The sequence below is a fragment of the Pholcus phalangioides genome, unplaced genomic scaffold, assembly GCF_987345545.1.
Source record: "Pholcus phalangioides strain wild (caught in Gottingen) unplaced genomic scaffold, Ppha-v1.0 ptg000003l_1, whole genome shotgun sequence".
Lineage (NCBI taxonomy): Eukaryota > Metazoa > Arthropoda > Arachnida > Araneae > Pholcidae > Pholcus > Pholcus phalangioides.
This window is the reverse complement of record NW_028301596.1, coordinates 22,752,145-22,776,281: the sequence shown is the minus strand read 5'-3', so window position 1 is coordinate 22,776,281 and position 24,137 is coordinate 22,752,145. Positions and strand designations below refer to the sequence as shown.

At 37.8% G+C, this 24,137-nt stretch overlaps 1 protein-coding gene across 3 annotated transcripts in view; it reads left to right on the top strand.

The window, feature by feature from the left end:
• Positions 1–16,215: 16,215 nt before the first annotated feature.
• Positions 16,216–24,137, top strand: part of LOC149088311 (secretin receptor-like) — a 93,576-nt gene continuing 85,654 nt past the window's right edge. For all 3 annotated transcript variants that reach the window (XM_089246770.1, XM_089246776.1, XM_089246781.1), the window contains exon 1: positions 16,216–16,678. The gene's annotated coding sequence lies outside the window, so the exon portion shown is untranslated. The remainder of the gene's footprint in view (positions 16,679–24,137) is intronic.

Here is a 24,137-nt window from a genome sequence, read left to right as displayed (position 1 = left end):
TAACAGTTATTATTTTCTCTTCAATATAGTATTTATATTTACGAACGTATCGCTTTTATGCGAGTCTTAAAACCCTACCAAAACCCCGAAGAATTGAAACGGAAAATCCTACACCGTTTTCCTTCGTGCTACCTCTCAACAAACCACAAGATAATATAATATAATACAGAAGTTCGAGCCGGGTGGAGGGGGGTGCCTCGTTTTCGTAAATATTAGGATTCGCTTGGAATTCATTCGGATGGATGTCAAAAGAACTACGAGTTTTTGACGGAAATAAAATCTGTATATGTATAAATATTTATGTGGAACGCGAATTGTTTTTTTGGAGAGAAGTAGTTCTGTCCACGGAATCCGTAGAAAATGATACAGGCATAATATTGGAATTTTTTGTCGTATAGTGGGTGTGTATCATATATATATATATGTATTGAATATGACTTTACTTTAGTATTTTTTATTTTTACCATATCCCGTGAATAACATTTAGAAGAGTTCGCCCCTCCATACACGCAAAGAAGCCGAAATCCTGTGGAGAGCGTTTATCTATAAGACTAAGAAATTTCAATACGTTTCTACAAAAGAAAAAATTATATATTTAAAGAAAACACGAGTATTTTTTTTTAATCCTTTTGAAATGATAAGCATTTCCCTTCTAAGAGTGATTTTCGTAGAGTTGTTTTTTTTTTTTTTTTTTTGTCCTTTTAATGACATTTATTTCAAGAATTGTTTATTTCTTCTTAACAAATCACCTGACTTTGCCAAATATATTCGTAGCATTGTCGCCCTTACCAGATGGAGGGGGGCCGGGTGTCAAAATAATAGCGGGGCCAGAATAAACGAAAGTAATAGTTCAAGCTCCCATGAAAATTCAGAATGAATGAAAGAATTAGTTTCAGAAACTGATGAAAGTTCAGAATTCCGAAGATGAAGAAAGTTCAGAATAAATGAAAGAAATAATTCCAGAAATCCAGAGTGGATGAAAATTTTGAATTTATGAAAGAAACTATTATTACCGTGAGTGCGGGGTCTCCCAAAACGCTGGGCATGGTGCGACTGCACCTGTCCCCTACAACTAAGGGTGACTCTGAGTCGTAGTATACTATTAATATTGAACCTCAGGGTGAGAGAGTAGGTACTATACGAGTATTCTCTTTATGTTCAAGTTTCACTCCAGGAAGGTACCGTGTTAGCTCCATTAAAAGTCAAAGATTATTGATTTTCTTACTAGTAACTGTTCCTTCTTCATCTTTCGTGACTGAAAGGTAATAAACTGGCTTCCGATTGCCACAGATTCAATGCAACACCAATAAAATTCCATTTCGTATCAAAGATAAAATATCGACCGGACGTTCAAGTCCAATGTCAAAGACTGGTTTAGTGACTGGTGAAGAAAATTCACGAATGCGACATAAAGTGGGACTAAATAAAATGAAATAAATTTGAACTACGGGTGTGAGGTGTAATTAGTCATTACTGAATAAATGAAAACGTGGTCTTTTTTGACAAGTGCACGCAAATTATCGAGGCTATTGTTTAACCGATTCTACACAGTCAGTGAAAAAAAATTGATAAAATTAAAAATTAAGAACTTTTGTTTGTTCTTAGGCGAACTGGTGCAAAACAATCATACTTCGATTGTTACTGAAAATTCCGACCAATTACAGGGTTTATGCCACTGCCTATCGATGTGGTGTCAAAACTTCTTGAATAAAAAGTCTTCCAACACACACAATTTTCTTTCTTTACAGTTACTTCATTTTGCTGAAGCCTCTTCTATAGTGTGTGTTAGGGTTTTCAAATTCCCGATATTTTAAAGCCAAATCGTATTTCTCAAGAATTCCCGAAATCACTTATTTACACTTTAATCCCGTTTATACGACTCGGTTTTAGGTAGTTTCTCATTTATACGACGTTTATGTATGGTCTCGATTATTTTCCATAATTTCAGGTAATAGTCCCACCCTTCATTTTAAAATATTTAATTTATGCTCCGCATAACTTCAATTAAGTGACGTTTCCACTTCGTCCCGATCCTAAATTTTTGGAAAAGTGAAGAGTTTAGTTTCAAAATATTTGGGACAATGACAATGAAAACTCGATCATATCAAAAAATAATTGCGCCTGTGTTTTATACACAAATCGGCAATCTCGGAACAAACTTAAAAATGTTTACGTACATCATATACATCAACATTTACATGAGATCATGATGCTATTTTTTGTTAATAAAATCATGATTACCTTTATTTTCACATTAAACCGTAAACAATTACGGCAATAAAGCCAGGCAAGATGCAAATAAGTCAGTTCGCAACTAGATACTTCGTCAGCCGGGAGCAAGCTTGAATTTTTCCCCTCCCCCCCCCCCCCTGTAATGTTGGAGCAATTACAAAAAGAATCTGCAGCCCCCCCTCTTGTCCAGCGCCCGAGGCATCAGGCCCGGCAGCCTCTCTCCCAGTTGCGGCTGAATGCATTTAGGCATTCCCTGCTCCCCCTCTCCTATAATGCTGGATGAGCCGTTAAAGCTGTGATTCCCAAAGGGTGTGCCGTGTGATCACAGTCAGGGCTGCCACCAGATATTTTAGAGATAGCAAGATAATCAGTGTGTTACCATAGGTCATAGGCGGAGATACGGGAGGCGTAGGGGGCATTGCCCCCCCCCCCGAACTTCCAAGTCTATCTCCTCCTATGCCATAGGCGGATATAGATTGGCGAAGGAGGCGATCGCTTTTCCCCCTTTCACCATATATTGTACACCCACGCTGAGTTGGCCTCTGGCTAAGTCATGAAACGTCAATATGGGCGATTCCATTCATCTTCTTTCGGTAAAAAGGTCGCAGCAAAAGAAGCAGGTTGGTATGTTCCGTTGGCGTCTTTTGCGCTATTTTAGTGAGATTTTTTCCTCTTCTTCCGCGTTTCCCCTCCTTGTAAAATGAACTCTCTCTTCACACACGCTTCAAGGTCAGAGGCCAACTCAGTATAGGTATACAATACGCTCTCGGTTATTCTTACCCGCGTTTTAAAAGTTTATATCCCCTGTGTGTGTTACAATTCAGGGTGTCACCCAGAGTAGAAGGCGTCTTAACCCAGAGGAGTACGCAAGGGACATAGCAAAGCCTCCTAAGTACTACAAGCCTAAAACATATCTTCGTGACGTCATAACCCGGTTCTTACCACGTACACGCTTTGCTTTACTCAAGCATTTAAAACTCGCAACAAACATGTATTCTTTTACTATTGGAAGGAAAAATTCATGATGAATTTTCTTTTTTTTATTACTGTTATTACCTAGTAGGGTATACGAAAACACTGAATATTAAGTTAATGAATTAAATATGAAAAATATAGAGGTTTCAAATTCTCTGCCAACAAGTTTTTCGAGATGTTTTTTGCTCCCAAGCAAATATTTTTGAATAATCAGGCAAAATATATTTGACTGTTCAGCGACTTTTTTTTATTATTTATATAATATAACTTATTAGAATTTGTATTTTTGAAATAAATAACTATACGCAGGCAATGCACAAAAAAACAACAACAATATTATTAAAATACAACGTAGTTTTATTCTCTGAACTACATTCATATTATCAGTCTAATTCAAAGGGAAATTGGTTGTTCCTCTGAATATTATCGTAAAATTTTTGCAAATGTTCAAATTTATTAATGTATGAGGGGAACTTCGAAAACACAACATTTCAAAATTTTGATCGGAGCATATACTCTCTTGCAAATTACACATTATGAAAATTCTTACCCGTATATTGGACTCGTTTATAAAATTTCCATAAAATAAATTTCAGTTTCTAATTGTGAATTATGAACACATAAATAACATTTTATTTTCAGAATTTTAGTTGAAAATATTTAACGGGATCTCACGTCCTTAAAAATTTTGATTCTCTTTTGCTTTCAACAGCCTCATATGCATCTCCCATTTGGGTATTACAATTTATTGACAAAATGGATCAAATATTTAGTATTTTCGCTAAGAGGTTATTGATAGTCTCTAGAAATACCCCCGGGTACGCTCTGAGAGCTGAACTTGGCCGCCCAAGCCTCAGTGTTTCGTTTAAAAAATATATTTTAAAATTCCGGATAAGTTTGCTTGAAATGAAACAATCTCGTTTGACAAGAAAAAGTTATGACCAACTATTTCAATCTTGTAATTCGTCCACTAATAATAAAAATAATTGGTCATTATAAGTCAAAAATATTCTTGACAGCGCTGGCTTTGGTTTTATTTGGGTTCAACACAATCCAAGTCTTGTAAAAGCTTATCTGCCACTGATTATCGAAAGTATAAAAAACCAGAGTATCCAAACTGATTTCTCCCGTGTATTGTGAATAGTAAAAAAAATTTTCTCACTATAAAGATATAAAAACAACTTTTTCCTTTCCGTGCATGTGATTTAATCAGACATCAATTTTCGTTAATGGTAAAAAATTGTCCATAGATCCCAGCAGCAATTGTACATATTTGCAACCTTTTGGTTTTTGAGGATTGGAATCGCATGCAATTTTTCACTGCCCTTTTTACTCTATATAATCCCAGATCCAAATATTGAAATCTCTCTTCAGGTCCCGTTGATATAGTCCAATTACTTTCGATCGCTAATAACGTATACTCAATATATCTATTTATCTTGACGTGTATTCGCCTAGGCTCGCTCTGTTTGGACTGAATTCCATATATTTCTGTCGTTATTAATTTTTTTCTTTTTTTTCTTTTATTGCTAGCTTTTTGTCCGCTTAATATGTATGTTATGTTACCTATTATTATTTGTCGGTTTATTATGATCATGTTTATTCTCTGTGTGCTTATCATTCATTCATTTTTTCCCCTTGCCTTATATTAATTGCCCTGACACCAACATATGTGCTTCATTATATTCCCCAATGCATTGTATATTTTGCAAATATGACTGTAAAAAGCAGCAACAACGAATTGCCACTCATTGAAGGACCTACTGGTCAAATCACTAAAAGTATTTATTTAGTTATTTAATGGGATCAATTATTATTTTTTTAATATTAAGTATCAAAATTAAAAAGACGTATATCTCCTGAAAAATGCAAAACATTTTTTCACACGTTTCTAATCAAAATGCACACACATGTTTGTACTTTTTCAAAAATACTTCAAATGAAAAAAAAAAAACTATTCAATGCAATATATTAAGATTGTTTTATAGCAACAAGTTTTTTTTAATTGCAAACTTGGCGTTAAAGTTACATTTTTAGTTTTTGTGTAATTATTCAGGAATACGTTAGATATTATTTTGATACAATCATGGCAGAGACTTACCACAATCACAAATACCTTTGAATATTGCCCATCATCTTGTACTTGTCTCAAATTGATAGCCAGGCTTTTAATTGAAGCCTTTTTATAAAATGTTCCTGGCTTAACATAAATTTTGGGCATTATCAAACCAACTCTTCTCGATTTCAAGAAGTTCACAATATTTTCCTGCTAGATGTTTCACGTTTGGGTTCTGTACTATACGCCACACCTACATTTTGCAGCAGTACGTGAGGGGGGTATCAGTTTATTTGAATTCCTCACAAGGAAATATGCATCTGGATTGGTGAAATAAAATATTGATGTCCATAATATCATTTGTGGGGAATAGCGAGTAGCTTCCATAAAACTCAGTTTCAACTATTCTAGCTACAGAGAGACATGGACTTGGTTGATGGCGTACAGAGAAGTGCTACGCGTGCTCTTGTTGGCATACAAGGCTTGAACTATGAAGAAAGCCTTGATTTCATAAATATGTTTACGTTGGAGAAACGCAGGTGTCGGGGGTATATAATCGAAGTGTTTAAAATTTTCATTGGGATGGATAGGATGGACCTTGAGTTATTAATATACCGTCAACAGTGCCGTCTTAACGCAAGACCCCCTTTCGACAAGGGGACACAATATCTTTTTGTAAGGAAAAATTCCAGATTGTGGTGTCACAAGGAGTTTTTCTCTAATAGGGTTGTCAGTGAAATGGAATAGCTTACCTCCGGGGGTTGTGGATTCCAACACAATTGATACTTTTAAAAAGAAGTATGTTAAACATAGTGGTATAAATCGAGAAAGCTATTCATACTTAGATAAGACATTCATAATCTTTTTATGAGGGCAGCGTATATTATTATATTATATAACATATAATAAATTATTGAATTTTTTTGGTGATATATGCTTTTATATTGCGTATTTTGGTTATATTTGACATCCATATTTTTATGGGCATAATTTTTTCAGCTACCTCCTCGGGCAAATTTGCCTGTCGTGTCCTTTGTATTTAATTACCGAATTTTTCACTTTTACCTTAACCTGCGTATGAATATTAGATATAATACATTGTACACGTGAGTGTTGAATATTATGCTTTGTTTGCTCAAGCCCACACGATGCCTGAGTCGTTGGCAGGAGAGAGAGAGAGAGAGAGAGGTCACATGAAAAACAAGTCTTCCTAAAATGGGTTGTCGTCCAACTGGACATCAGCCATGTTAAATACACATTTTAGCACATCGGGATTAACTCATAAAATAAATCAATAATTAACCGATTTTAAATATGAATATTTATGCTGATAAAGAGTCATCTCATTGTTTACAAAATATATTTAAATCCTTTTTTTTTTCTTCAAATGAACAGTTTTGTCGCCCCGCCCATGATTTCCTCTGGAATAAATCGTTCGAAGGTTACGTCCTAGAATTTATCACACTTATTGATTCAGCGTGTAACATGAATTTGAATCCTCAACATAAATATTATAATAGAAAATAGTGTGAAATGCAAAATTTTTACATTCTCGTCTGACAAAAAACATTGCTTTAAAATTTTTCAAAAGCACATTTACATGATGCAGGAAAAAAAGCAGAGCTCCAAAAGTAAGAAATAACGATTAAATAATAACCGAAATTTTGCTTGGATAATATTTCGTTTATTAATTCGGTGCTATAATGAAAAACTATAAAGAATATTTAGGTTGAAGAAAAAAAACATGGTTAATAAAATCTAATTAGCTATGAAGTATTGTAGTCATTTTTTTCCTTGAATATTTTTTTATTCCACGGTTCTACATGTTAAAACACATACTAAAATTCTGTTGCAAAAATTTACTCCAATTTTGTAACAGAATTTTAGTATGTGTTTTAACATGTATAACCGTGGAATGCAATGTAATAGGGACTTACATTAGGGACTTTTTTTGATATCTTTCGTGCTTTCATAATTAAGCGGAATGTGTGAAATACGTCTGTCCAGTTCCCTCTAAATCCACTTCTGCTCGACTCATGTAGACGTAAGGCACTGTATTTAGATTCGTCTTCCATACCCAGGATCAGCATTCTGATATTTGGATTTGGTTTACCCATGATGGAATTGAATCTGTTATGCCATCCTTCTAAGGCGTTGGTTGTTCTGTGTTTTTTTTTATTACAATTCTAAATATTGATTTTCAACACCGAAATTTCGAACCACTCTTCTACAAATTAGTCATACAATTCTTACAATTTTGGGTGTTAAGGAGAGTTTTCGTGGATGTATAGCCACACGCACCCGTCATCTACATCTTCTAATGGTAGATGTGCTAATGCTGCACACATACGCACATGTAATCTTACTTGATCATTGCTCTTGTAATCATTTACCAGCCCTAAGAACTGTACGTGCCGCCATAGACATTGGTTGAAATGGAAATTGCATCCGAAAATTTTGGTTACTGGGAAGAGTCTGCCTAGAGCCTTTATTGATGCAATTTCAAAATCTACCGTCACTGACTGAGGATTCCATCTGGCTTCTTTTAAAACAGTAAATAGCTTTGCATAAGTATCCTCAGTTTTCTTCAAGCAAAGCAAAAACTATAAGCACTGTTGCATATGGATATTGCCGTAAGCGAATACAGGCTCTTCGAACGGGAAAAGGGGGGGGCATATAGTGAACACGGGGAGGGTGCGAATTATTCACCTCCACATTTCTGCCTATTGAAGAATTAATTTCATGTAGCACACTGCGTAGAAAAAAAGGTCGTAAGATATTTTACCACACCTACTGTGCAAGCCTCAGAAAAAAGCGTTGTGATTTGGAGGGTTTTTTTTTCCTGTTGTTCTGATCCAGGGTAAAAATTAAAGTGAATATATATTTTAGCATATACAATAATGATGTAAAGGTTGTTTTCTTATATATTTGTTTAAAATTATGAGAAATTAGTTGAAAAAGCACGCGAGTTAAAGATGATTTCGGTGGCACAATTTCATGGGGAGAGAGAGATACAACCCCCTTACAACGTCAGTCCGTTTACGGTAGGGACGAAAAGAAGGAAGAGACAGGAAGAAAAACAGAAAAAGAAAGACAAGGACCTTCGTTTTCGCAAGTGCGGAAATGGACTGTGCGGAATCGTCCCCAAATTTCCCATGTGCGGAACTGTCGATACACCCTCCAGGTTATCCCCTCAAAGACAGACAGCAGCCTCCCCTCTTCTCTTTAATAAAAACATTTGAGATTTGTGAACAAGTAATTTCCTCTCTTGTACAATAGTGTTTTCCGCGTAAGGAAAGCCGACAAGTGTCACCCCCACTTAAAATACTCGAATCACTCTCTCCCCCCAGATGTCTTGACCATCGTTAAAAAATAAGGTGTTGCTATACCAGGGCTATATAATTCATGCATAGCCCCTGGATGAATGAATGGCTGAATGAATGAATGAACACCAGAACTTTGACACTGGACTTATCCGAGTTGCCGAGATCTCTTCCAGCCCAGCTTCGTGGCAGAGTCTGGAACACTTTATTTTGTGTCAAAAAAAGAAGAAAACATACAAAATTTTAACAACATATTTTCCCCGGACAATTGGGTACTGTCGCGATTAACAAATTTTGTGGTGATTGCAGACGAGATGGGATTAGGAGTTGGAGAAGTTTCGGGGTTTAGTTAAGATTAATGTACACATATTAGGATGGAGGTATGTTTTAAAAGCAATTGAGGCCCTCCCCCCATGCCATCTCGTCTGTTATCTTACACTTGCCATATTATATACACAGGACACAAAAAGAAAAAGAAATGAGAATCTTATTGTGAAGTATAAAATATCCATCGGGGGGGGGGGAGCGAGTCATCTCGCGTAACACCTTATTGGTGAGCAAATGTGTTTGATAACTTGCGGACTAGAAGCCAGCATCAGTTTCATTGGGTTGAGTTCACTCGCTCCGGTGGATTTGATGAAAATATGCAAAATTGAAATATTGTGTGGGGGGAATATATACAATCAGGGATCACCCGTGCCATCTCGCTTAGCACCTTATTCTGTGAGCAACATGAATACGACATTATGAGTACGCACGTGTGTTGTGGACATGAAATGCATGAAGAACTTGAATAGAGGAAAGAGAAATACACATATTCACACATTTATATACAACCTCTGACAATAAAGTTCGGTGAATAGTCCTGTAACATTAACGTAGATGAAATGTTAACGAAAGTTACCTTATTGTCCTTCGAAATAGTCACCTCCCATTACTATGCACCGCTGAGATCTCCTATACATGTCCTGGAAACTTTGCAAGAAGTTTTCTTTTGGAATGGAGTTCAAAAGCCTCGTCACGTTTCGTTGGATGTCAGGAATATCGTCAAATCTCTTTTCTTTCAAAGCGAGTTTGAGCCGTGGGAATAGGAAGAAGTCTGGAGGATTGAGATCTGGCGAGTATGGTGGATGTTCAATTTGCACCACCCCCTTTTTTGAGAGGAACTGCTTGACGATATTGGCTGTGTGAGGGCGAGCATTGTCGTGAACAAGAAACCATGAACCTTGTTGTGCGTACTGAGGTCGTACCCTGCGTAGACGTTTCATGAAGCGGGTCAAAATTTCAATGTACCTTGCAGCATTCATCGTCGTTCCCTCAGGTAGAAATTCCTTGTGGATTTTCCTGTTCTCAGTTAAGAACCAACGCACTAAACAAGCACTTTGTAAAACAAGTCTTTCACGGAACACAAACGCTCAACTGAACAACGCTACGCATGTGCAGCGTTTTGCTTCGCCAGTGTTGCCAGATCAGCCGTTCTGACTTCATTCACCGAACTTTATTGTCAGAGGTTGTACATATATATAACTGCCAGGTCGAGTCTCGCTCCAAACCTATTTTGGGTGAGCAATGTGGGATTAGTTTAAATATGGAATTGTCTGGAGAGAGCTTTGGCTGAGGATTAGCTTCTGTCTTGTTGTTTTGGTTGACTCGCGCTCTCCGGCTGGTTATATTTATATTTTGAAGAAAAAAAATGAATATATATAAAATAAAAACTACATGCAATGGTTATTATGAAATCATTCGTGTCGTCCCGCTTAGCATCCCCGCTAGAATATCAGAATGAAGGACACTTGTGGTTATCATATTTACATCATTGTAACAGGAATCTCATAAAAACTCTTGTTCAGGTCCCGTTTGTATATGCTATATCTTGTACATGTAATAGTTATGCATTAGTAGTGGCAGTCATGTGGATATGATTCATTTTTGTTGCTGTTTTTATCTATTTCTGTTTTTCCTTTATTTTTACAAAACGTAAAAAAAAATATTTTATAAATCTGGTGGAAAGATTTTTTGTTTTTCGTTGACGTTTATATATATTTGACAAGGATTGTAATCCTTGCTTCCGTATTCTTGTTTTTGATTATTTGAGTGAACCATCGTTTTCTATTGTTTTATGAATATTTGTACATGTGTAGATGCTTTATAAATTTTCACTCTGTGGCATAGTGACATGGAGTACCCACCATACCGCAGGCAAATTTTTGCTGCATAGCCCCTGGGAATCCTCCTGTTTCTTCACGTTTTTGGCCTCTCTACTTAAAAGGCCAAAAAAGTCTGTCATTATGATACGGATGGGAAAGTAAAATTAATGGAAGCAATCACAAAAAGGCGGATATCGGAACCTGCTATGCGCTTTCTAGGAGAGTGTGAAACTCTTTCTACTTGACACAATGCTTCTTTTTAGATCTTATTATCGCTTGTGTTCATCTGTCGTGTTTCCCAAACAGGGTCATAAAATGGAAAAGGAAAGAGATACTTTTTTTTTTTTGCTTCAGGTTCTTTGTATAGTTTTCCGAGTATTAGGATTTTATAGTGGGCACACCGTGCCTGTATAGTTTTTAGAATTAGAAACTGCAAGCCCCCACAATGCTTCCACATGTATCTTTCTTTCTCCTTTCCCAAGCAATGCTTGAGACATTAATTTTTCCACAAATATTTCACATTAATTTTTTTTTTTTTACATTTTTTATATTCCATAAGTATTACTGTCATGCAAAAGCGTTTTTCTCAATTTCTCGGGATTTCGGGAACGGGAAATCGTGAAAAATTCCCGAGAACGGGCGGGTGGGAATTCCCGCCCGAAAAGCCTAGTTTGTGTCGGGGACGAGGGTCAGTTGCACTTCTCGTAAAACCTGTCAATCAAATCTGAGGGTCAATTGCGCTGGACTCCTCTCTTATCAGATGGGTTAGTTGCACGAAGGGGGGAGGGGGCTAGATAAGATTCGCCGAACATTTATCTTATCTCATTTTATCTATAGTAATAGCTGATATTGGAAGAACTGGACCAATGGTTGTTAACCACGGGTGCCTCACGGCAAAGCATTTTTGGGGTGTGAAATGTGGAATAAAAGTGTAACATGTTGGCTGATTGTATTCATGAAAATTGAAATGATGCAAAATATTTCAAAAATACAAATCATATATACCTATCACTTTGACATCTAATTTTTTACCCGTCGCTATCAGAAATGTGTTGAGCGAAATTTGAATGCCTTCAATTTGAAAGGATCTAGAAAACACACACTTATATGCAAAGGTGGATAGACATCGGTTAAGGCTCCGGGCACAGAAGAAAATACTTTATTGGACCCTTAAATTAGAAAAAAAAATAATTTAATTTTGGCTTTGCGCTTGGGCCCTTCAAAAGTCGGGACCCAGTGCGCGCGCCATTAAATCCACCTACGCTTATATGAGATTTTGAGATGCTTTTTTAAAGCTTCTTTTTCTGTTGGTGACTTTTCAGATCCATTTCTTTTTGAATTTATAATGAATGCTGGTAATTTGATTTAAAAAAATTATTTCATTGAAATGCGAGTCAGCGCATACATTTGAATGTAATTTCAAAACTCTTATTTAGAACTATGGGGCCGTTCAAGTATTACGTCAGCAAATTTTTAGCCATTTTTGACCCCCTCGCCCCCTTGTCAGCAAAAGTAAGCAAAACTTCGTCAGCACTGCCCCCACCTCCTAACGCATATTGGTGGGTTCAGAAACGTAAGCGGGAGGAGGGCATGGGGGCTCATTCGCCTCCCCCCAGACGAAAAAAAAAATGTAATGTAAAAAACATTTTTAAATAATTAAAATTTCGAAAGAAAATACCTTTATATGTTATTATAATCGATCATTTCAATGCTATTTGAACGGTAAGAACTCAAAATTTCTCTTTAAGAAATTCATTGTGACCCACCCCTTAAGCCATCTGATGTGGCTTGCCCCCCCCCTCACACCCAATTTTGTAAAAATGAGCTAAGCGACACATTTTTACAGATCGCGCTTAAACGACCAGAGGCACAATTCCAAAGCATTTAAGTGGTCCGTGACACATTTTCAGATGACTGAAATAGGCCCGTGGCACATTCAAAGGTCACTTAAGTAACCCGCGACACAGTTCCAGAACACTTAAACGATCCGTGGCACATTTAGAGATCCCTTGAGTAACATGTGGCACAGTTTTAGAGCACTTAAGTGGGTCCCCAGTGCGGTTCTACATCACTCAAGTGGTCCTCAGTGCAGTTCTACATCACTCAAGTTACCCGCGGAACATTCCCTGATTACTTAAGTGATGCGTTGCACAGTTCCAGAGCACTTAAGAGGCCTGAATGAATGAACGCCAGGGGCTCTACCACCGTACTTATCCCGTTGACGAGATATCTTCCAGCCCAGCTTCGTGGCAGAGTCTGGAACAAAGTGAGGTGCAGGTGAGGTTAGTTCAGGTGCCCACAAACTAGCGAAAGATTTTTCTCGTTTTTGGCACAAAGAAAAAGACGCCATTAAGAATATTTCATATTTTCACAAAGTGTGGTTGATGACGAACCCCCCCCCCCCTTGTCATCAAAAGTCAGCGAATCGGAAACCACCTCCCCCCATCGATGCTGACGTAATACTTGAATGACCCCTATTTCCGTGTTCTCAGTTGGAACCATTTCCAAAGCTAGATAAGACATTTGCTAATACTTCTACTAGTCGCTAGTCCTTTGCAAAATGTGGTTTTCTTCACTTTTGCTTGTGAAAACAGTAACCACAAATCGCTTGAACGTAGGTGATGCGATGTTCTTTCTTTGAAAAGGTTACCTGCATCGTAATAAGCGGGTAGTCTTTTTAACGAAAGAATCTCGATTTTCAAAATTTCATTTGCTATGAGAAAGAAACGACAAGTTAATCACTAAAATTCGACATGCGCAATAATTTCAATTTTGTTTGCATTGATACCCGTGTGCATTATTTTTCTTAATAAACTAATTTTGAGGTTTGATGTTTTAAGTTTGAAATTTTTATAACAACTAATTATTGGATAATTAATTTAGTTAATTACGAAAATCTAAATTTTCACGCCAGTGGCTATACTGTATGCCACTGCCTGTCCTAAGCATAGATAAAATGTCAAGGAAAAATAATGTGCGGGGGAGATGAGGAAAAAAGGTATATCTATCAACAATCGGTATCAGTAGGAAAGGGGGGGGGAGGCATCCTGTGCAATTCGGACATAGATAACAAGAGTGAAGCAGTGAAATTCCGTAGCCACGCCTACCTTCCAGTGCAACTGAACCATCTCCGTGTCCGGGCCTACTGTCAGCCCAAGTCGTAAAACCGCCGGGATTATACACACACACACACATGCAACACTTTTTTATTTCTGTATTTCCTTCCTCATGTTATTAATGTTACTTAACCCTTTCCGACTCGAATTCCCTTTTCCAACACTGAAAGTAAACGGTAAATAAATTGAAAATTATTTTAGGGATTACTTTAAACCTACTTTATCGGCCCTAGATAAGATCGGCGCCACACAAGCCGATCCATACTTTTCGGGGGGGGGGGGGGTCCGAGTTCATTTTATTAAAACCCTGATTTTTCAAAGAAATCGATTCAAATTTCAATTTTTTTTTTTTTTTTTTTGCTTTTTTTGGATACAAAATTTGATTTCAGGTATTTTGTGTTGGCTCTGTGTACGTTTTAACTTTTTACCCTCAAAAGCTTGCCTAAAATCGAATCTCCCAAGGTTGGGCACAACCACAAAATTAAAACGGTGAGTAAAATCTTCACAAAATTATACCTGCGTACTCCTCTAGGCCTGAATAGACTGCCTACAAATTTTCTTTGTGAAATTCCAACTTTAAAGGGTAGCGTGCCGCCGTGCGGTCGTGTGGGCATCGTGCTGGACTCTCGTCCTGAGGATCCAGGTTCGAACCCCTTTGACGGCACAGTGGTGGCCGGCTGAAGTTGGTTTTCTGCGGTTTTCCAGCTTCGAGGTGCGAATTCTCGTAGGTCTCCCATTCGAAAAGGTCTTTCCGCAGAGAGCAGGCAGGCCTACAACACGATACTGACATAATATGAAAATTCAACATTTACATCTGTACTTCAGATTCTTCAAATGTAAGGCGGATGGCAACAGGAAATAAGCGCAGGGTCCGTCAGGTTGAAACCGTTCAACCTGAATATAATATCAGGTTAACAAAATAAATTCAGGTTGAAATATATAAGCACAGGTTGAAACGGTCATTTCAACTTTTTCTAGGGAGGTGGGGAGGGGGGGTCAAAACACGTGTACTCAATGTATGTATATATATATTTGTATATAAATATACCATTTTTAGTGTATTTTCGGAGGGGGGGCACCCCCCCCCCTAAATGACGGGCTTGAACAAGCGCAACTCGACAACATAAATACGTTAGTGCCACACAAACACACCCATTCCCGCATGTGCCGATTCGTTAGAAACTCCGATGTGTACGAGGTGCATGTACGATTAAGTAGAAGTGGTAGTAGGTTATTGGTTTCCTGTGGTTCCCAACTTCGAAGCGCAAATGTGAGCCGATCTTCCCATTGAGAAGTCTCGCCACAGAGAGCAACGGGCATAACAATACAATTATCCAATCATTACATTCCACTCATAGTTAGAAAAACTGGTGGCAGATGGCAGCACACACTACACATAACAAGCATTACGCAGAAACAAACTTCACGTCAGGTTTCACTACAGGTAAACGCACATTCCAGCATGTACAAATTCGTTAGAGGTTCCGCAGAGGAGTATGGACGAGGTGCATGTCTGGTAGTAGTAGGTAGCGTTCCGGAAAGGGTTAACTGAGGAAAAATTGTAAGAAAGATATTCTATGCATTTTGTTTGAAATTAAATATTTTTGGCCAGTCTCTTCACAAATTTCTTCGTGGTGCCCTTATTAGCAGCAGTGGTTCTCCTTTTGTGAAATTTTCATCCGGGTTCCCCCCCACCCCGGGATATGCTAAGGGCACCCGGTTGAGAACCGCTGAACTAAATAATAAATTTAATCACGGCAACGGGACTAATTTATCACTTTTACCGATATGAAATGACGATTATGCATAATAACTGGCAAATGTAATGGATTAAGTACAGTTTATCATGTTTACCAACTACGCTAGGGTAATCGCCGGTGAACTAATATTTTGCTTAGTAATTATTAAATTTACCAACGACGTTTTTTAGTATAACTATGTATAATCGCTGGTATAAAAGTAATAAATTTTGGGAAATTTACGAACTTGCAAAATGGTCGGCGATCGTGCATAATAACCGGATTTATCGCATTTACCGTAACAAATGCATGAGTGAAGCAGTACTACTGCGTATTTAAGAGGCGACAGACTAATTAACGAAGAAAAGAAGGCGCAACAGTTTTTATGTCTTCGTTTGATTTAATTGGTGTGTGGGTACATAAGTTATTACGGCTATTTTTCGAAACACCGAATAAACCTGGGATTTTAAGCGTCGTAAATTGTGGGAGAAAAGAACTGCGGGATGAAAGTTATGGGGTGTACGTACGTTTGTGTTTACGTTGTTACGATGCCCACAGACATAGATGGCGCTACCATAAAAGTTGCTCTTTCCTATCTTTCTGTCTCTTCCCATTCGCCAGGGAGATGGAAAAAGAGCTCCTCTCTCTTGTAAACTCCCAGTTCTCACCAACTCCAGCAACAATCTAAAGTACGTCCGGGGAAAAAAACAGTGTCCTCTCCTATGTTCTCGAAACGACTCCGAATACAAAACTACGCGACGGCGTTAATATTTTTTTGTTTTATATCCAATTTGTCGAATAGCACAACACTTTTGATTCATTCAACAAGTTGAAAACCTAATTGGCACGTTTCGTCCCGAGGAACTTCTTCGCCCGAACAACCCCGATTAAATTAAAAAATATTATCCATTGTAATTTTTCTTAGTTAAAATTTTTGGAGCTTTTATGCTTCCGTTCAGAGCGAAACAGAGGAAAAGTTTAAAATTTGCCACGAACTTTCAGGAAATGCGTAGAAACTTTTCTCGAAAAACTAATTAGAGAATTTTTTAACAGAAAAGTGGAGATACGACATTGAGATTTCACAAAAAAGGTAAGCCATTCTATTAATAATCTCGTGATCTTTTTACCCCCTTCCCCCCTTCTCACGGAGATGGTGTGCTTTAATAGGTGGGCCAACGGTATCCGGCCTAGGCTCAAACGTCAAACTGGGTAACCGCTAAATTATTAATTAAAGCGCATTTAATTGTTAATTGAAATAACGTAAATTAATTATTAATTAAAGTTTAATTTTTAATTAAAACTAAATTATTAATTAAAACGCTAAATTTCCGTAATTTCATTTCGTACGTGGTTTGATGGCAGATCCGCGCGGTGCATTTCCGCATAGGAGAGAATTTGGACACACATTTTCTTGAATATCTTTTTTTTTCCTTTCTATATATATATGCCCCTACTTTTACTTATATTCCCTTTCTGAAATGGATAGGAGTTGTATAGGGGCTGTATCCACCTTAAAAAGTACAATTATAACAACAACTATGCTAAAGTACAACTACTTTTCATCACTAGAACGTCGAATTTTTTTTTTTTTTTTGGGTATTTCACACTCCAAACTATTTTTTACCCTTAAATGTTACGGTAAAGTTGTGATTATGCATGATCACTGATCACCTCGGTGAATTCAATGAATTTTAATGCGTTTATCACTTTCACCGGCAATAATATATAATTCCTAATTGAAGTTGGTACATATTTGATAAATGTGAAAAAAAAATTATCACTTCTGTTCTTTTCATTGAACCAGTTTATTATTTTGCGATACGTCCACGACACTTAATTTGTTACAAAAAATTAAATTAATATAAGTGTCAGCCACGTTGAATGCCCGAGTGGCATGGTGGTAAGATGCTCGTCTACCATCGTGAAGATTGTTGTCAGGGTTCCGGGTTCGAACCCAAGGGAGGATATCGATAAGATATTTTCCCAAACGAACTCGCGCCGACCACCGATAGACAGCGCCTTCACTTCCAACCCATCTCACTAATGGCAGTAAATTGCAGTATAGCGATATCGCCAGAGTTGGTGTTTGGTGAAGTAGTAGCCTTGTTGAATGCACATTTTAGCACATCGGGATTAACTCATAAAATAAATCAATAATTAACCGATTTTAAATATGAATATTTATGCTGATAAAGAGTCATCTCATTGTTTACAAAATATATTTAAATCCTTTTTTTTTTCTTCAAATGAACAGTTTTGTCGCCCCGCCCATGATTTCCTCTGGAATAAATCGTTCGAAGGTTACGTCCTAGAATTTATCACACTTATTGATTCAGCGTGTAACATGAATTTGAATCCTCAACATAAATATTATAATAGAAAATAGTGTGAAATGCAAAATTTTTACATTCTCGTCTGACAAAAAACATTGCTTTAAAATTTTTCAAAAGCACATTTACATGATGCAGGAAAAAAAGCAGAGCTCCAAAAGTAAGAAATAACGATTAAATAATAACCGAAATTTTGCTTGGATAATATTTCGTTTATTAATTCGGTGCTATAATGAAAAACTATAAAGAATATTTAGGTTGAAGAAAAAAAACATGGTTAATAAAATCTAATTAGCTATGAAGTATTGTAGTCATTTTTTTCCTTGAATATTTTTTTATTCCACGGTTCTACATGTTAAAACACATACTAAAATTCTGATTCAAAGGTTCACTTCCAGTTTTTCAGTATAAGCTACGGTAAGGATTCCGAAAATTTTCTAACATCTTTCGTGCTCTCATAATTAAGCATAATGTATGAAATGCGTTAAATCCACCTGTGCTCGACTCATGGGGAAGTCACTGTATTTAGAATAGTCTTCCAAACCCAGGATAAGCATTATGATCTTTGGATTTGGTTTACCCATTATGGAATGCGTGAAAGATAATTTCAGTGGAACAATTTCATGTGGATACAGCTCCCTTATAACTTCGGTCCATTTATGATAGAGGAGAAAAGAAGGAAGAGACAAGAGGAAGAAAAACAGAAAAAGAAAGACAAGAAGGGCCTTTGTTATCGCAAGTGCGGGAATAGACTGTGCGGAATTGTCCCCAAATTCCCCATGTGCGGAAATACACAGTGCGGAACTGTCTATACACCTCGTGCGCGCATATTATTTTTATATTGCAAGTGCATTTAATTCCATTTGGATGCATACACTTTCCCCGCCCAAAAAAAAAAAGAAATCCGGGCTCAGTGAGAAGGGGGAAAGCGGCGAATAGGATTTTTTTAGGGGTGGCAAACATAATTTTGCCGCCCCATTCATTGCAAAAATCTGTGATGGCGGTATTTTTATTCCTTTAAAAATCTGCCGATTGCTTCCATCGCCCCTCCTTAGGAGGGAGGGGGACACCATCGCAAACAAAACAAGTATTCATCCCAGTGTGTTAAGCGTGGAAAAATTTCAATTCTCACAAAATACATTAGTCAAAAGTCCAACTTCAAGTGGTTCGTTTTGAAATGACTCTGTATCGACCTGTATGTATTTGTCGATCATATCTGCCATTCTCCGAAGACATACTAGAACGCAGACTCCAATATCATTGTTTTTTAACCTGTGGCCCGTGGACCCTCGGGGTGGGGAGGGGGGAGGATATCCTCGAGTACTTGGCAGGCGTCTGCGGGATCATTTTTATTTACTTGCATTGTATTTTTCAGTGACATTCAGTGCTGTAAAATTGTAATTTTTGTTCAATTTTTATATGTAAATTATTAAAAAACACATTTGAATGTTAGGAAATTTAAGCGGAACAAGCAAGGTCAAAGGCTGTATAGTGAGCGTAACACACACACATGTTTTTCGGGCGAAATATATACATCAGAAACTCGAATGAAGACGTTTCTGAATAAAGACGAAGCAATTTTGAAAGCCATGTCGTAAGACCGGCATGAGCACATATTCCGATAATGGCAGACGTGATATCCAATTTTACGGGGAATTCCATTCAAAAGCAAACGCATGGTCAAAAGCAGTTTCCCAAACTTTTCGTCTAATCGCCCCCTTCTTCACAAAATTTTTCTTCTCATCGCCCCCCAACTCAAGCCAATATATGTACATTGGATCTTATACTAAACTGAAGGCTTCTACCGCCCACCCAGGGCCGTCGTCTTAAGAACATCGTGAGACCCCGGGGCAAGTGATTTTTGTGGGGTCCTACCAAGCAAATTCTTGAAAATTTCAACCAGATCTCATTTTTGTGAGGCCCCTTTTCTCTTGAAGCCCCTGGGCCATGCCCGGGTGGGCTCATGCCTTAAGACGACACTGCGTCCACGTGGACCCTTCCATCGCCCCCAGGAAGGTGATATTTCCTTCTTTGGGAAACGCTGGTCTAAAGCTAGACCCTTGACTTATGTGTGTGAGTAATGGAATCATTCTCTTTCTTTTTCGACTTGCTATCGTACGAAATGTAAGCATACAAGATTCCTCGAAAGATTGGTTATTATTATTATTTTTTTGGAGATGATGATTACAAAAAGAAGAAAATTCATTTGCCGAACACTCGTCTCGCTAACGAGAGGCCGGGGTTCGAGTCCCCTTGGAAGCAGAGATGAATTTTCTTCCTGGTGATCATCATCTTGAAACAAAAATGACCAGTCTTTCAAGGAATCTCGTATTAACAAGTGGTGAGGACATTTCTACATATATTAAATATACTAAGTATGACCTAAAATATCGTATAAACAGCGATGCTTGTGACGGATTACGAAATTTTCGGCTAGCGACGATTTTAAAATCCGACGTTTTTCTGCCTCGGCTAACGAACATTTAAAATGATACAGATCAGGGTTTTCAACGTAAAACTTTTCGCGGAACCCTTGATAGTTGTAAAGCTATTCCATGGAACCCTTGGTAGTCACTAGGCTGTTTCGCGGAATTCTTGATGATAATGAGGTTTCTTTTTACGTAACTCAAACAAATTTTGAATATTTCAATCATTCAGTATTTCAATATCCAAAAAAAATGTCTCCCTACTGCCGTCTCAACAGCCTCGCAGCTCCAGGGCAAAATGAAAGAGGGCTTAAACACCCACCGCTTTATTTACATATTTATTGCCATTGTGCCGGATATTATCGGGGAAGCCCCTCTGCAAATGAGGTTTCCGTGTCGAGCCCAGGCAGAACTCGAGAGTTAAGATGGCCCTGGGTGTCACGAAAGTACACGTAAATTTTTCAATTCGAGAATCATCACTTCTAGTGGATGAAAAATTTCCAGAAAAAAAACCCATCGTTTTCGCAACTTGTAATTTTCTGACGAAACGTAAAATGCCATTCGTGAATTTCTGGCTCAAAAATTCGATGTTAAAAAATGGACTTTTGTTGTTTCTAAGTTGTTCAGTCATCCATGTATATTCTGATTTTTTTTTAACGACACTATTCTCGTTAAAATTCAGAATAAAGAACAGCTTGGCAAGTGTTAGTGACAACAAAGTTTTCTTCTTCGAAGCTTTCCGAGTTTCGGAATTTTTAAAGGTTCCGCGGCGTTTGATCATGCGGAACCACAAAAAAACTGTCACGGGTTCCCCAGGGCGCCAGTTAAAAACCCATGATACAGATGCATGCGCTAATAAAACAGCCGTGTCACGAGCTGAATTTTCGTGCCGATAAAAATGATCATGAAGCTCTTCGAAAAGCCACAGAGGTCCGTTACCAAACGAATAGCCGGGATGAGGGGATGGTCTCATTGAGAGAGGCTTTCATTTCTGGGTTTACAATCTCTGGAATTACATAGAATCGCTGCAGCTCTGAAGATATTCTACAAACCAGTCTACCAAATGGTTTATCTACCATCGAACACAGAACCTTTCTTCGAGATCATGGACAGACTGCGGAGGCAGCGCTTTCAAATAAGAATATACAGAAAGCCAAAAGAGAGACTGCTTTTTCCACGGATACAGATGCCGAGTGACGAGAATATCAAACAGTCTGAAATCATAACTTGTATGCGCCACCTAGGCAAGATTTTCTTCCGCTATTGAAGATTCCAACCTTTCGTATGCGAAGGGCTTTCCCTTCGGACTGTTTTTTTTCCCTAGCTATAATAAGCCGGCGCTTCCCGGGTGTTGGTACCCGGGTACTGGGGGCATTGAAGAAGTGAAAAACCATTGAAAAGAAATGAACATGTCTGAGACGCATTATTAGGAAACCCACGGTAACCAAAGTAAACATTCCGAAAGTCATTTTTGAGACCCACGAACCATTGTTACCAGACGGTTTTTTGCCTATTTCGGGCATTTGCCCTGCTCTGACGAACTGTTAAAGTGCCTTATCGTCTAAGTCGGTTCTGTTTCGTATATATGCAAAATTTAGCGACGATTTGTGCAAAATTGTAGATTTGTGTAGACTCACATATATCAATTTACTGTATATACAGGGTGAGCATGGCATGTTCTGGCGAACGAAAGGGGATGATAGACAAGCCCAAGTGGTATATGTAACAGCCTACCAACCCTGTCGTATCTCGAACCGTTTTGACTTATAGTGGATAATCGATTATGAAAAAAAAATCCGTCAAGACTTTCTGGTGAAGTTTCTGACTTTCTTCCTACCCGCAAACTAATCACATGTTTGGAAAGGACAAAAACTCCTATAAGGTGACACCGATTTCATTGGAATATTTGGATTCAATAGCGAGCTACAAGCGCTGAAAGATTGACAAAGTTCAAAATCAAATTGTCTCCAAACTTTCTCATCGCTAATTACGCAAACACCCTTCTAGCTATAATCGGTCAAACTTATCAAAAATTTGTCCACTGCACCAGCTTTCGGAAGAGCCTGCAATAAACCATATCGGTTATCCAGTTCAGGAGAAATTTAGTCTTTTGTTTGCAATACATCACTGAAATCTGCGTTCGTCGGAAGTAATTTCAGTAAGTTCTGGCGACAATTCGATTTTCCACTTTGCCAATCTCTCACGCTTTAAGCTCGCTATTAAACACAGATATCTTGTAGAAAGAAAGTAATTTGTTGAGGCCCACGACCCATATTTGCCCGACAGTTTTTTGCACATTTCGGACATTTTCCCTGATCTGATGAATTTTTAAAGTAGCCTATCGTTTAATCTGGGTCCTGTTTCGTATACATATGCAAAATTTTGCACCGATTGGTCTGCAATGTGTACAGGGAACACACACACAGACAGATTATTATTATTTATATGCATTTATTATTATTTTTCCAGTGTAAGTGCATTTCATGTCTTTTGGGGCTGTTGTAAATAAATAAATAATCCAATGAGTAAATACTACTAGCCAAATATATACACTTCGTTCCTCTATAGAATTTCTAACGAACCAGTATACTTGTTGAAATGTGCACGTAGGAGTGAAATGAGAATACAACACGATGCCCACACAACCGCATAGCGACTTCAATGACTGAAGGAGGCTGCTAAATCTCTACTTCAGCGTGTCGCGCTACTGTGCGTGTTATTAGGGCAGGAAAGTTGTGTCTCTGTGATATATTGGTTGAATCTCTTGCTGGATTGTAAGAGGACCGGAATTTGGTTCAGCGAACTTTTCTTTCTGAGTTCACTTCGGTGTAATGATACCCAGAAAGTAATTTTTCCCACACGAGGATACGATAGTTAATGAAAAAATCATCGAACATAATTTTAAAATCAAGGAAACAGTTATTTTTCCGGATATTATGCTGAGGTGAGCTCGGAAAGAAAAGTCATCACGTCTCCGCCGGGACTCGAACCCAGGCCCTCTTGCATCCCGGCGAGTCCCGGCGGAGACGTGATGACTTTTCTTTCCGAGCTCACCTCAGCATAATATCCGGAAAAATAACTGTTTCCTTGATATCTCTGGCTGAGAAAAAAAGCCATCTATATCTCTATAATTTTAAAATGCTTATTTTCTGAAGAGAGAAAGAGACAAAATAATTAACGCATCCACGTTCAAGTTTATGGCTCGACATGTTAGTATTATTATTATTACTTTATTGTTATTGTTATCGTTGTTATTTCCGAGACAAAAAGCGAAGAGACGTTGCATTAATCCGTATATCTGATGATGATGATGATGTGCTCGAAATCCGGTCCCTTCTAAAAGCTTCTAAATCTGTTGACGGTAGCAAAATAAGTAGTTTACTGGCTGCTAGACTAGTGCTTTAAGAACGTAAAAGCCCGAGTTACGGACGAAAGAGAGTGTGTTTACAGCATTAAATCCCTCTAAAAAGGAAAGATACGTCGTCGTCGGTCCTCTTTTATTGTTCTAAGAAGGAATCCTTTTTGTATTAAAAAATTTTGTTCGTTTCACCCTCGTCCAAAAGTGTCTTTACGACGTTGGATTTAATTACTGACTTTTAATTTCTCATTTCAAGCGAGTGACTCGGCAAGAAAATGCGTCCCGTACTTCATTTCTTTTCTCTCTCGTGGAATTACAGAAATAAAAAGCTTCTTGTTTCTAGCTGTTACTTGAAGGTGGAAAATTGAATGCTATTAATTGAATTCTAGTTTTACAACGTGAATTTTGAAGGAGATTAAAAAACCATAGAACACA